At 44.8% G+C, this 10,250-nt stretch overlaps 1 non-coding gene across 1 annotated transcript; it reads right to left on the reverse strand.

The window, feature by feature from the left end:
- Positions 1 to 3,341: 3,341 nt before the first annotated feature.
- TRNAL-AAG lies at positions 3,342 to 3,423 on the reverse strand. The gene has a single exon. It is a non-coding gene; the product is annotated as a tRNA-Leu (tRNA).
- Positions 3,424 to 10,250: the final 6,827 nt, after the last annotated feature.

Consider the following 10,250-nt stretch of genomic DNA (forward strand, 5'->3'; position numbering starts at 1 on the left):
GCCACGGCAGAGCGCTGAGCTAAGATCTAAGAGAATGGCAATAGGAAAAAAGAGCACTCTCTGCCCCACCCTCCCACCCCCATCCCGAAGTGGGTTTTCCAGCATTCATCTCCCACGCTGTTTTGTAACAGCCATCTGTGTAGGGGAATTTCTCTGCTAGTGGCACAAAAATACACTTTGGGGTCAACTCTAAGTGGATTTTCGTGAATTTTTCTAGCAAGGAATCAGAATAACCGCTTTTCACAACTGGGTTACCCAGTGGAATTGGAACAGGAAAGCACCCGCAGAGTCTGGGCCTTCGGTTCACCCGACCTAAGACTGTTGTGGGACGATCCCGGCCGAAGGCAGCAAGGGCGGATAGCCGGGACACGCGGCCTGGGCGCCGCGCCTATGTGTGCGCGAGGGCACGGAGGCGAACTTTGCCGGGTGTGCACCAACCGCCGCTGCCGGTCACCCTTGAAGGAGCGGGGTTCCTGGTCATCTCATGTATGCTTTTCATTTCTCACTTTTCTACATTTTCGGAATACTTTGCAATTAAGTAGTTGTTTTAGAAAACATTTTCATAAAATGATAGAGAAAAGCCCCCGCCCCCTTATCAGGCGCTCGATAGGAAGCGATTATCCAGATTTCCTTTCGTCTGCGGCAGGTACTGACCCAGTCTATCTCTCCTCGTCCCCGACTCTCTTCAGGGACCCTCAGGCTCTCCCGGCTTCTGTGCCCTGCCTCCAGTTCTCCAGACTTGCGCCTTATTTGGGCTCCACTGGGAAAAGAGTCCCCACAGTGGAAGGGTGCCCCTGCCTGCTGCCCGAGAAATCTTAGCAACGAGGCGCTCGTTGGCATTCCAGGAGGTCTCAGAGGGGCCGAGAGATACTGAGAATTGATGCTGAGTGAACTATCTACCGGAGAAAGCAATGGCACCCCACTCCAGCACTCTTGCCTGGAAAATCCCATGGACGGAGGAGCCTGGTGGGCTGCAGTCCATGGGGTCGCGAAGAGTCGGACACAACTGAGCGACTTCACTTTCACTTTTCACTTTCATGCATTGGAGAAGGAAATGGCAACCCACTCCAGTGTTCTTGCCTGGAGAATCCCAGGAATGGTGGAGCCTGGTGGGCTGCAGTCTATGGGGTCGCACAAAGTTGGACACGACTGAAGCGACTTAGCAGCAGCAGCAGCAGCAGAACTAACAGCTGAGAAGGCGGACGTGGAGGCGGACGTGGATATCGTCGAACTGGGATAGGTCGGGCGTGAGAAAGTCCGAGATGCACAGAACATTTTCAACGTGCCAGAAAGAAAAATTGGTTTCTCAGTGGGTAAAAGAGTCCACATAGCGTCATACCAGGGACTGACCCAATCATTCCCGAGTGGGGGGCAGGCTATTTTGTCTACAGGTTACAGTTTTTGCCTCTGACGTGAGAGGTCCCAGGTTCAGACTCCAGACGAGCCCTTTTCTTTTTTTCCTTTGTCCCTTTCTTTCTAAAAATCTCTCATGTGGACAGTTTTGGTCCTGGACGGGTAATGGGCATTACCAAACGTTCGGGGATGGGAAAGAAGTTCGGGTAGTAGAGTGGGTGAGGCGCTTCAGAGCCCATGGTTCCCGGTGAGAGACTGGGAGCAGAGCCTCCCACGGGTGTTTCCACTGATTGGGTCGTGGGACCATCCTTTCCCACCACAGAACTGTATATTCACTGATCCCACCAGTTTTCCTAAAAATCAATAGTGTCACAAAGATGACCAAGCTCAGGCGTTTCTGTATTGTAGTAGATATTATCTTCATCTAACAGATGAAAGGTCTCCAGTTTGAAGCTGAGGGGAAACAAAGTTGGTAGCATCTTGAGGGTTTTTGTTTTTTTCCACTATTGGAAATTTATTACTTGGAGGTAAATTTAGTCCTAGTCCAGGACGTCCCAGTCCAAGACATCCAGTCATCACCTTCACCTGGTTACAGAGGTGTACACTTTTCCAGGGAAGAGAAATTTAACATTTACACCTCTGGATTCTCATACTCAAGAGGCATTAACCCATGAAAGTAGTATTAACCCACCCCACTTTCACTTTGGGACTTTGCACTCACTAAGTTGGGTGATTTTGCTTGTTTTCAGTCGCTCAGTCGTGTCCAACTCTGTGTCGCCATGGACTGCAGCATACCAGGCTTCCCTGTCCTTCACCATCTCCTGGAGCTTGCTCAGACTCATGTCCATTGAGTCGGTGGTGCCATCCAACCATCTCATCCTTTGTCGTCCCCTTCTCTTCCTGCCTTCAGTCTTTCCCAGCATCAAGGTCTTTCCCAATGAGTCAACTCTTCACACCGGAAGTATTGGAGCTTCAACTTGAGCATCTATTTTTCAAATGAACATTCAGGGTTGATTTCCTTTAGGATTGATGGTTTGTTCTCCTTGCAGCCCAAGGGACTCTCAAGAGTCTTTTCCAACACCACAGTTCAAAAGCATCAATTCTTCTGCATTCAGCCTTCTCTATGGTCCAACTCTCACATCCATACATGACTACTGGAAAAATCATAGCTTTGACTAGACGGACCTTTGTCAGCAAAGTAATATCTCTGCTTTTTAATATGCTGTCTAGGTTTGTCATAGCCTTTCTTCCAAGGAGCAAGCATCTTTTGATTTCGTGGCTACGGTCACCTTCTGCAGTGATTTTGGAGCCTAAGAAAATAAAGCCTGTCACTGTTTCCACTTTTCCCCTTTCTATTTGCCATAAAGTGATGGGACTGGATGCCATGATCTTCCTTTTTTGAATGTTGAGCTTTAAGCCAGCTTTTACACTCTCCTCTTTCACTTTTATCAAGAGGCTCTTTAGTTCTTCGATTTCTGCCCTTAGGGTGGTGTCATCTGAGTATCTGAGGGTAGTGATATTTCTCCCAGCAATCTTGATTCCAGCTTGTACTTCATCCATTCCAGCATTTTGCATGATGTACTCTGCATATAAGTTAAATAAGCAGGATGACAATATACAGGCTTGTCTACTCCTTTCCCAATTTTGAACCAGTCTGTTGTTCCAACTGTTGCTTCTTGACCTGCATACAGGTTTCCCAGGAGGTAGGTAAGGAGGTCTGGTATTACCATCTCTTTAAGAATTTTTTACAATTTGTTGTGATCCACACAGTCAAAGGCTTTAACATAGTCAATGAAGCAGAAGTTGATGTTTTTCTGGAATTCTCTTGCTTTTTCTATGATCCAAGGGGTATTTCGCTGAAAGCTGGCAAACACAGTCTCATGTTCAGAATAAAGGTAAGGTCGCGATTGAGCGACCAATATGCATAATCTTTTTGTGTGGAGGATTGAAGGGGCGAGGGGGCGGGAGAAAAAAAGTTGTCAACAAGCTGGCAGCGGTGGGATTCGAACCCACGTCCCCGGAGAGACTGGAGCCTTAATCCAGCGCCTTAGACCGCTCGGCCACGCTACCGTACCGGGAAGTGACTTTTTTTGGTGTTGTTTTTCAATTTAGATAACGTCCCCAGGCTCCTGAGGGAAATCTTGTGTTCCGGTGCCTCTACAGGTCAGAGCAGAACCAACCACACCCCAACTAGCAGAATTAGATTGTCCAGAATCTCAGGAGCGGAATCTGCACCCTGCGCTCCTCTGACAAAGGATGAGTCGTGAAGTCCAGACCACCGCACACAATGGTTTGGGGAAGAACATTCCAGTCACTCCGACATTTCACTTTTGGGAAGTGGGCGTGGACGCAGGGGAAGACTTCTACACTATCACTTGTTTTATTTTTATATTTTAACTGTGATCTTCTGTTGGTTTTATAAATTAAAAAAAAAAAAAAAAACAGAAAGGAACCCTACACTACTTCTCCCGGTTCTTTTTTGTTTACCCCATAACATTTTTTGGTAATAACATGGACACATTCAGAAGTGGCTCATTAACGATCGCGTGGCCACCATCTCAGAAGCCTCCATCCTTGCAGTTTTGTTGCCTGATGTTTCCACCCTTGAAACAAATGTTCCAGGTGGAGGTATAGGGCCTTAACAAAACAAGCTTGATTGAACACTATATGGAGACCTCCCCGCCTCCCCGCCCCTCACCAATCATAAAAACCAATTTCTTAAAAAATAGCAAATCCTAGAAAAATGTATAGAAAAAAATCCCCTCGCAAGCCCCAAACTCAGAGACAACCATCAATACTTGGTGAACTAATCTCCAGTTTGCTTTTCTGTTGATTTTTACCTGCACCAGTGGAGAAGAAGGTGACAGAGGATGAGATGGTTGGATGGCGTCACGGACTCAACTGACATGCGCTTAAGCAAACTCCAGGAGATAGTGTAGGACAGGGAAGCCTGGCATGCTGCAGTCCATGGGGCCGCCAAGAGTCCCACAGGACCTAGAGACCGAACAACAGTGAGGCTATGTCTTTACTTGTGATCATGCTACAGATACAGATTTGAATTAAGCTTTTTTTAAAAAAATTATCTATCTCCATGCCAGTGCATAACTTATGACAAGCTTAATTAGAGGAGAAGACAGAGGGAAACTTCAGATACTGAGGTAGATTTCTGGGCAGGTTTAAAATATTTAAGGGTTGACAGACATGAGTGTTCACGAAATCTCTTTTAGATGTAGGGCTTTCCTTCCACTTGACAATTTTCACTTAACAGTTCTTACATTATGAAGTTGAAATAGTCTTTTACCTGTAAAGCAAATGAAAAATAGAGAGCGAGAGAAATAAACAATTTCTCTAGAGTATAAAGATGTTAGAAATAGTTTGGTTTCCTTTCACAAACATCTTAATGTATAAAATTTGAAACTTCATTAAGGAAGTCTTAATTTTGACTTTCAAAAATTGTCAAGACAAAGAATTTTCTTGATTTACAGATCACAGTAGCTTTCTAAACGTTTAAGATACAAGTACAAGCAAAATCTCAGATGCTCTTGGAAGTACATTTTTGGATACAGCACACATGATACATATGTCTTTGGGGGCTTGATTATCCTTTTGAGATATTGAAGAATACTCAGTTTATCTTACATTACAAATTTAGCCTTTGATAACCACAACTTGGATAGAGCACAAAGTGGAATCTTCAAAGGTTTCTCAATATACCCTCAGTCTGGGGAATTCCCTGGTGGCCTAGCGGAATTGCACTCATCTCACACACTAGCAAAATAATGCTCAAAATTCTCCAAGTCAGTCTTCAGCAGTACATGAACCATGAACTTCCAGATGTTCAAGCTGGATTTAGAAAAGGTGCAGGAACCAGAGATCAAATTGCCAACATCTGTTGGACCTATGAAAAAGCAAGAGAATTCCAGAAAAACATCTATTTTATTGACTATGCCAAAGCCTTTGACCGTGTGGACCACAACAAACTGTTGAAAATTCTTAAAGAGATGGGAATACCAGACCACCTGACCTGCCTCCTGAGAAATCTGTATGTAGATCAAGAAGCAATAGTTAGAACTGGACATGGAACAACAGACTGGTTCCAAATCGGGAAAGGAGTATAAGGCTATATATTGTCACTCTGCTTATTTAACTTCTATGCAGAGTACATCATGAGAAATGCTGGGCTGGATGAAGCACAAGCTGTAATCAAGATTGCTGGGAGAAATATCAATAGCCTCAGATATACAGATGACACCACCCTTATGGCAGAAAGTGAAGAAGAACTAAAGAGCCTCTTAATGAAAGTGAAAGAGAAGAGTGAAAAAACTGGCTTAAAACTCAACATTCAGAAAACTAAAATGATGGCATCTGGTCCCATCACTTCATGGCAAATAGATGGGGAAACAATGGAAACAGTGATAGACTTTATTTTGGGGGCTCCAAAATCACTGCAGGTGGTGACTGCAGCCATGAAATTAAAAGATGCTTGATCCTTGGAAGAAAAGTTATGACCAACCTAGACAGCATATTAAAAAGAAGAGACATTACTTTGCCAACAAAGGTCCATCTAGTCAAAGCTATGGTTTTTCCAGTGGTCATGTATGAATGTGAGAGTTGGATAATAAAGAAAGCTGAGCACCAATGAATTGATGCTTTTGAACTGTGGTGTTGGAGAAGACTCTTGAGAGTCCCTTGGACTGCAAGGAGATCCAACCAGTCCATCCTAAAGGAAATTAGTCCTGAATATTCATTGGAAGCTGAAGCTGAAACTCCAATACTTTGGCCACCTGATGGGAAGTGCTGAATCATTGGAAAAGACCCTGATGCTGGGAAAGACAGAGGGCAAGAGGAGAAGGAGACAACAGAGGATGAGATGGTTGGATGGCACCATGAGTCTGAGTAAGCTCCGGGAGCTGGTGATGGACAGGGAGGCCTGGCATGCTGCGGTCCATGGGGTCGCAGAGTCGGATACGACTGAGCGACTAAACTGAACTGAACTGAACTAGCAGAAAGGACTCTTTGGAATTGCTACCAAAGGCACAGGTTCAATTCTTGGCGCCATGAGACCAAGGGGAAACTTACTATTGAAGCATTGGCAAGTAACTATTTGGAATGAACCCTAGAGACAATGGAATGCTGGGTCTTTTCCGACTAGTTTCCTCTTATAGCATCGTTGAACTACTATCATATAGATAACCTAATCATTGTTTTTCAGTCAAATGATTGACAATCATGAGTGGAAAAAAGCTCTTCGATAAAAGCCAACTGATGAAACGAGGTCTTCTCATAATGCATCTGAAACCCACCATCCAGAGTTGCTTCTCTTGCTCAGGATGTTCTCAGAAACATCTTATTGGCTTCTTCAAGGGCTGCTGAAATTCTGTAATCTGCACCACTTGATTGCTCCTCTTCCAGATAGTCCTAGTCATCAAATTCCCAGCCTTCCTTGTGTCCGCCTACCCCCACCCCCCTTCTCGAAGCCAGGGCTGGCAATCTGGCTTGGCTGCTCCCCAGACTTGGACCAGTTAGCAAAACCCTGGTCCCTCTCTTGCTCTGCCGTTGGCTGTGTCTCCTCCTGCTCGACTGGGCCTCCTGGTCGGCTGTGGCAGCTCTCCTTTGTGGGTGGTTCGGGGATGCTCCTGGCTCCAGCTGCCTACCTGCATCTGCGGAAGGTCAGTCTTGCCATGTATCAGATCCGTCTGCATGTCAATACTCTCTTCATAGAGCTGAGACTGATCGTACATTTCCAATATTGTGCAAGTGGCTCAACCTCCCAAAAGGCGATTATACTAAGAAGGGAGCTATGCTTTGAGACAAGTTTTTTTTTAAACTCAGATTTTTGTCATTTAAAAAAATGACAGATTTTGTGTCATTAAACATTCCAAAATCTCATTTGTCTTTTTTTTCCTGATTATGAATATTCAACTTTAATTTAGAATCTAGAATCTAGATGGCACAGTCCCACATTTCCCAGAGTGCAAAACTTCACTTGAAAGCTCAATTTCTAGAAGAAAAAAGTAGCCAGATTTCTGCCCCTGGCCCCTGACTTTGAATGGGAGATTGAAAGACAGGATGGTTACCAATGCTAGAGTAGACTACACTGAGATAACTGCGGCATTGTGTGGCCGTGTTCTTGGTGCTTATGTTAAACCTTAATGTAAAGATGATGGTGTGATTTTTAGAACTGTATAGCTGTCTGTTTTTCAGCCAACATGTGTGTATTTCAGGCCTCATGGGCTTGCAGAGATGGCCTCGGCTAAGTATTTTGTTTTAATATTAATAACACGAACTTCCTCTCAATCATTTTAATAACAGGGCCTTCCTCTGCTCTACAGTGAGGACCTCAGTGTGGATTAGAAAATGTGTCTGTAAAACTACACGGAATCATTAATTGACCACAGCCCCTGACAGCAGCAGAGCTTTTGCTGTCTACACATTGCTTCCCTGAGAGCTCAGATGGTAAAGCATCTGCCAGCAATACAGGAGACGTGGGTTTGATTCCTGGGTCGGGAAGATCCCCTAGAGAAGGGAATGGCAACCCACTCCAGTATTCTTGCTTGGAGAGTTCTATGGACAGAGGAGCCTGGTGGGCTACAGAGCTGGACAGGACTAAGCAACTGAACAGACTGACTGACCGTCTGAAAAACGGCCCTCACCAGAACTTGGCTTGGTTGGCACTCTGATCTCAGACTTCCAGCTTCCAGAACTGTGAGAAATAATTTTTTTCTGTTTATAAGTCACCCAGTCTGTGGTATTGTATCACAGCAGCCTGAACAGACTAAGACAGGCTTACAGCTACAAACAACAACATGAATGATTTCATTGACATTAATATCGAGCACAATAAATTGGATGTAAAACAGTTTGTACGGGCTTCCCAGGTGGCTCAGAGGTAAAGAATCCACTTGACAAGCAAGAGACCCAGGTTTGAACCCTGGGTTGGGAAGATCCTCTGGAGAAGGAAATGGCAACCCACTCTAGTATTTTTAAAATTTTTTTTTATTTATTTGGCTGTGCCAGGCCTTTGTTGTAGCATGTGGGATCTAGTCCCCTGTCCAGGGATCAAACTCAGGCTCCCTGCATTGGGAGCTCGGTGTTCTACCCAATGCACCACCAGGGAAGTCCCCACTCCAGTATTCTTGCCTGGGAAATCCCATGGACAGAGGAGCCTGGTGGGCTACAGTCCACGGGGTTGCAAAGAGTCAGACTTAGCAACTAAACAAAAACAACAACACATGACTTTGTGACTAAATAGCAACAAAAAACCAGTTTGAATTCTGTTGATTTCATACATATGACACTCAAGAATGAGTAAAACTAATCAGTGGTGAGGTTAGAAATTTTGTTACTGTGGGGAAGGAAGTACTGATACTGACAAGTGACATGAGGAAAGTGTTTTGGGTGCTGAAAATGTTCTGTATTAATCTGGGTGACACACACAGACACAGACATGTATTCACTTAGTTGTGCACTTATGAGTTTTGCACATATAAGAGTACATAACAAAGATATCTTTGCACAAAAATTATAAAGAATATTAGTTAATGAGAAAACCACTGCAGTAGTTTTTTATTACTGCATAAAAATTTTCCACAAATTTAGTGGCTTAAAACAACACAAATTTATTACCATATAGTTTTGGTGAGTCAGGAGCCTGGCGACAGGTTAGCAAGGTCCTCTCCTCATGGCTTACCAGGTAAAATCAAGGTGTTGGCTGTTGCTGCTACATGGCAGCAGGCTCAGGTTCTATCCCATCCTCACTAGCTGTTGGCAGAGTTCAGTTCCTTGCTGTTGTAGGACTGAAATCCCCATTTCCCTGTTAGCTGTTGGCTGGGGGCTCTTCTAAGAGCCCCTCTGCTGGTTCACTGGCCATCTCACAGTAGGGCAGTTTACTCCTCCTTTGAGGTCACTGTAAGGCCTCTCTAAGACTTTATCTTCTTCTAAAGGTCCTTGGACTGCAAGGAGATCCAACTAGTCCATTCTAAAGGAGATCAGTCCTGGGTGTTCTTTGGAAGGACTGATGCTAAAGCTGAAACTCCAATACTTTGGCCACCTCATTCGAAGAGTTGACTCATTGGAAAAGACCCTGACACTGGGAGGGATTGGGGGCAGGAGGAGAAGGGGACGACAAAGGATGAGATGGCTGGATGGCATCACCGACTCGATGGACATGAGTTTGGATGAACTTAGGGAGTTGGTGATGGACAGGGAGGCCTGGCATGCTGCAACTCGTGGGGTCGCAGAGTCAGACATGACTGAGCGACTGAACTGAACTGAACTGAACTGAAAAGGTTCCCACCGATTAAGTCAGTCCCAGCCAGATGATTCCCCTTTCGATTAGCTCATAGCCAACTGACCAGTAACCTTAATTTCCTCTGCAAAATCATTGTTTCTATAAAACATAACATGATCCTGGGAGTGACATCCGGTCATAGCCACTCATGGGAAAAGGATTATACTAGGCATGGGCACCATTGTGGGAACCTGTATCTATAGATACATCACATTTTCTTTGCCTTCAGGAAGTGCTGCCAGCATCCTCCCCGCTGTTCAACTCACAAGCCCACAGGGTAGCTCCATCCAACACTATTGCCGCCATCATCTCTCTTCAGGATTGTTGATATACCCTTCATCAGGAACCCCCACAACACCTCCTTCCAGAACATCAGAAAGTTGTCCATTTCTTCTCTGCTTACTCTATTAACCAAGCTCAAAGGGATGTGTGGACAAAGCCCAGAATTTTCAGTAAGAAATAAAACACAATTGACACTGGCGATGGGTGTTAAGCAACAAGGGGGGAAACCAGAAAGTAATAGGTGAGCAGGTACCCGGCATGACAAACTCTATCACCTGGATAGAATCCTTTCAAACCGTGTGGGTAATGTCTTGTCTCATTGAAG

Source organism: Bos indicus x Bos taurus, chromosome 7 (genome assembly GCF_003369695.1).
Source record: "Bos indicus x Bos taurus breed Angus x Brahman F1 hybrid chromosome 7, Bos_hybrid_MaternalHap_v2.0, whole genome shotgun sequence".
In the NCBI taxonomy this organism is placed as follows: domain Eukaryota; kingdom Metazoa; phylum Chordata; class Mammalia; order Artiodactyla; family Bovidae; genus Bos; species Bos indicus x Bos taurus.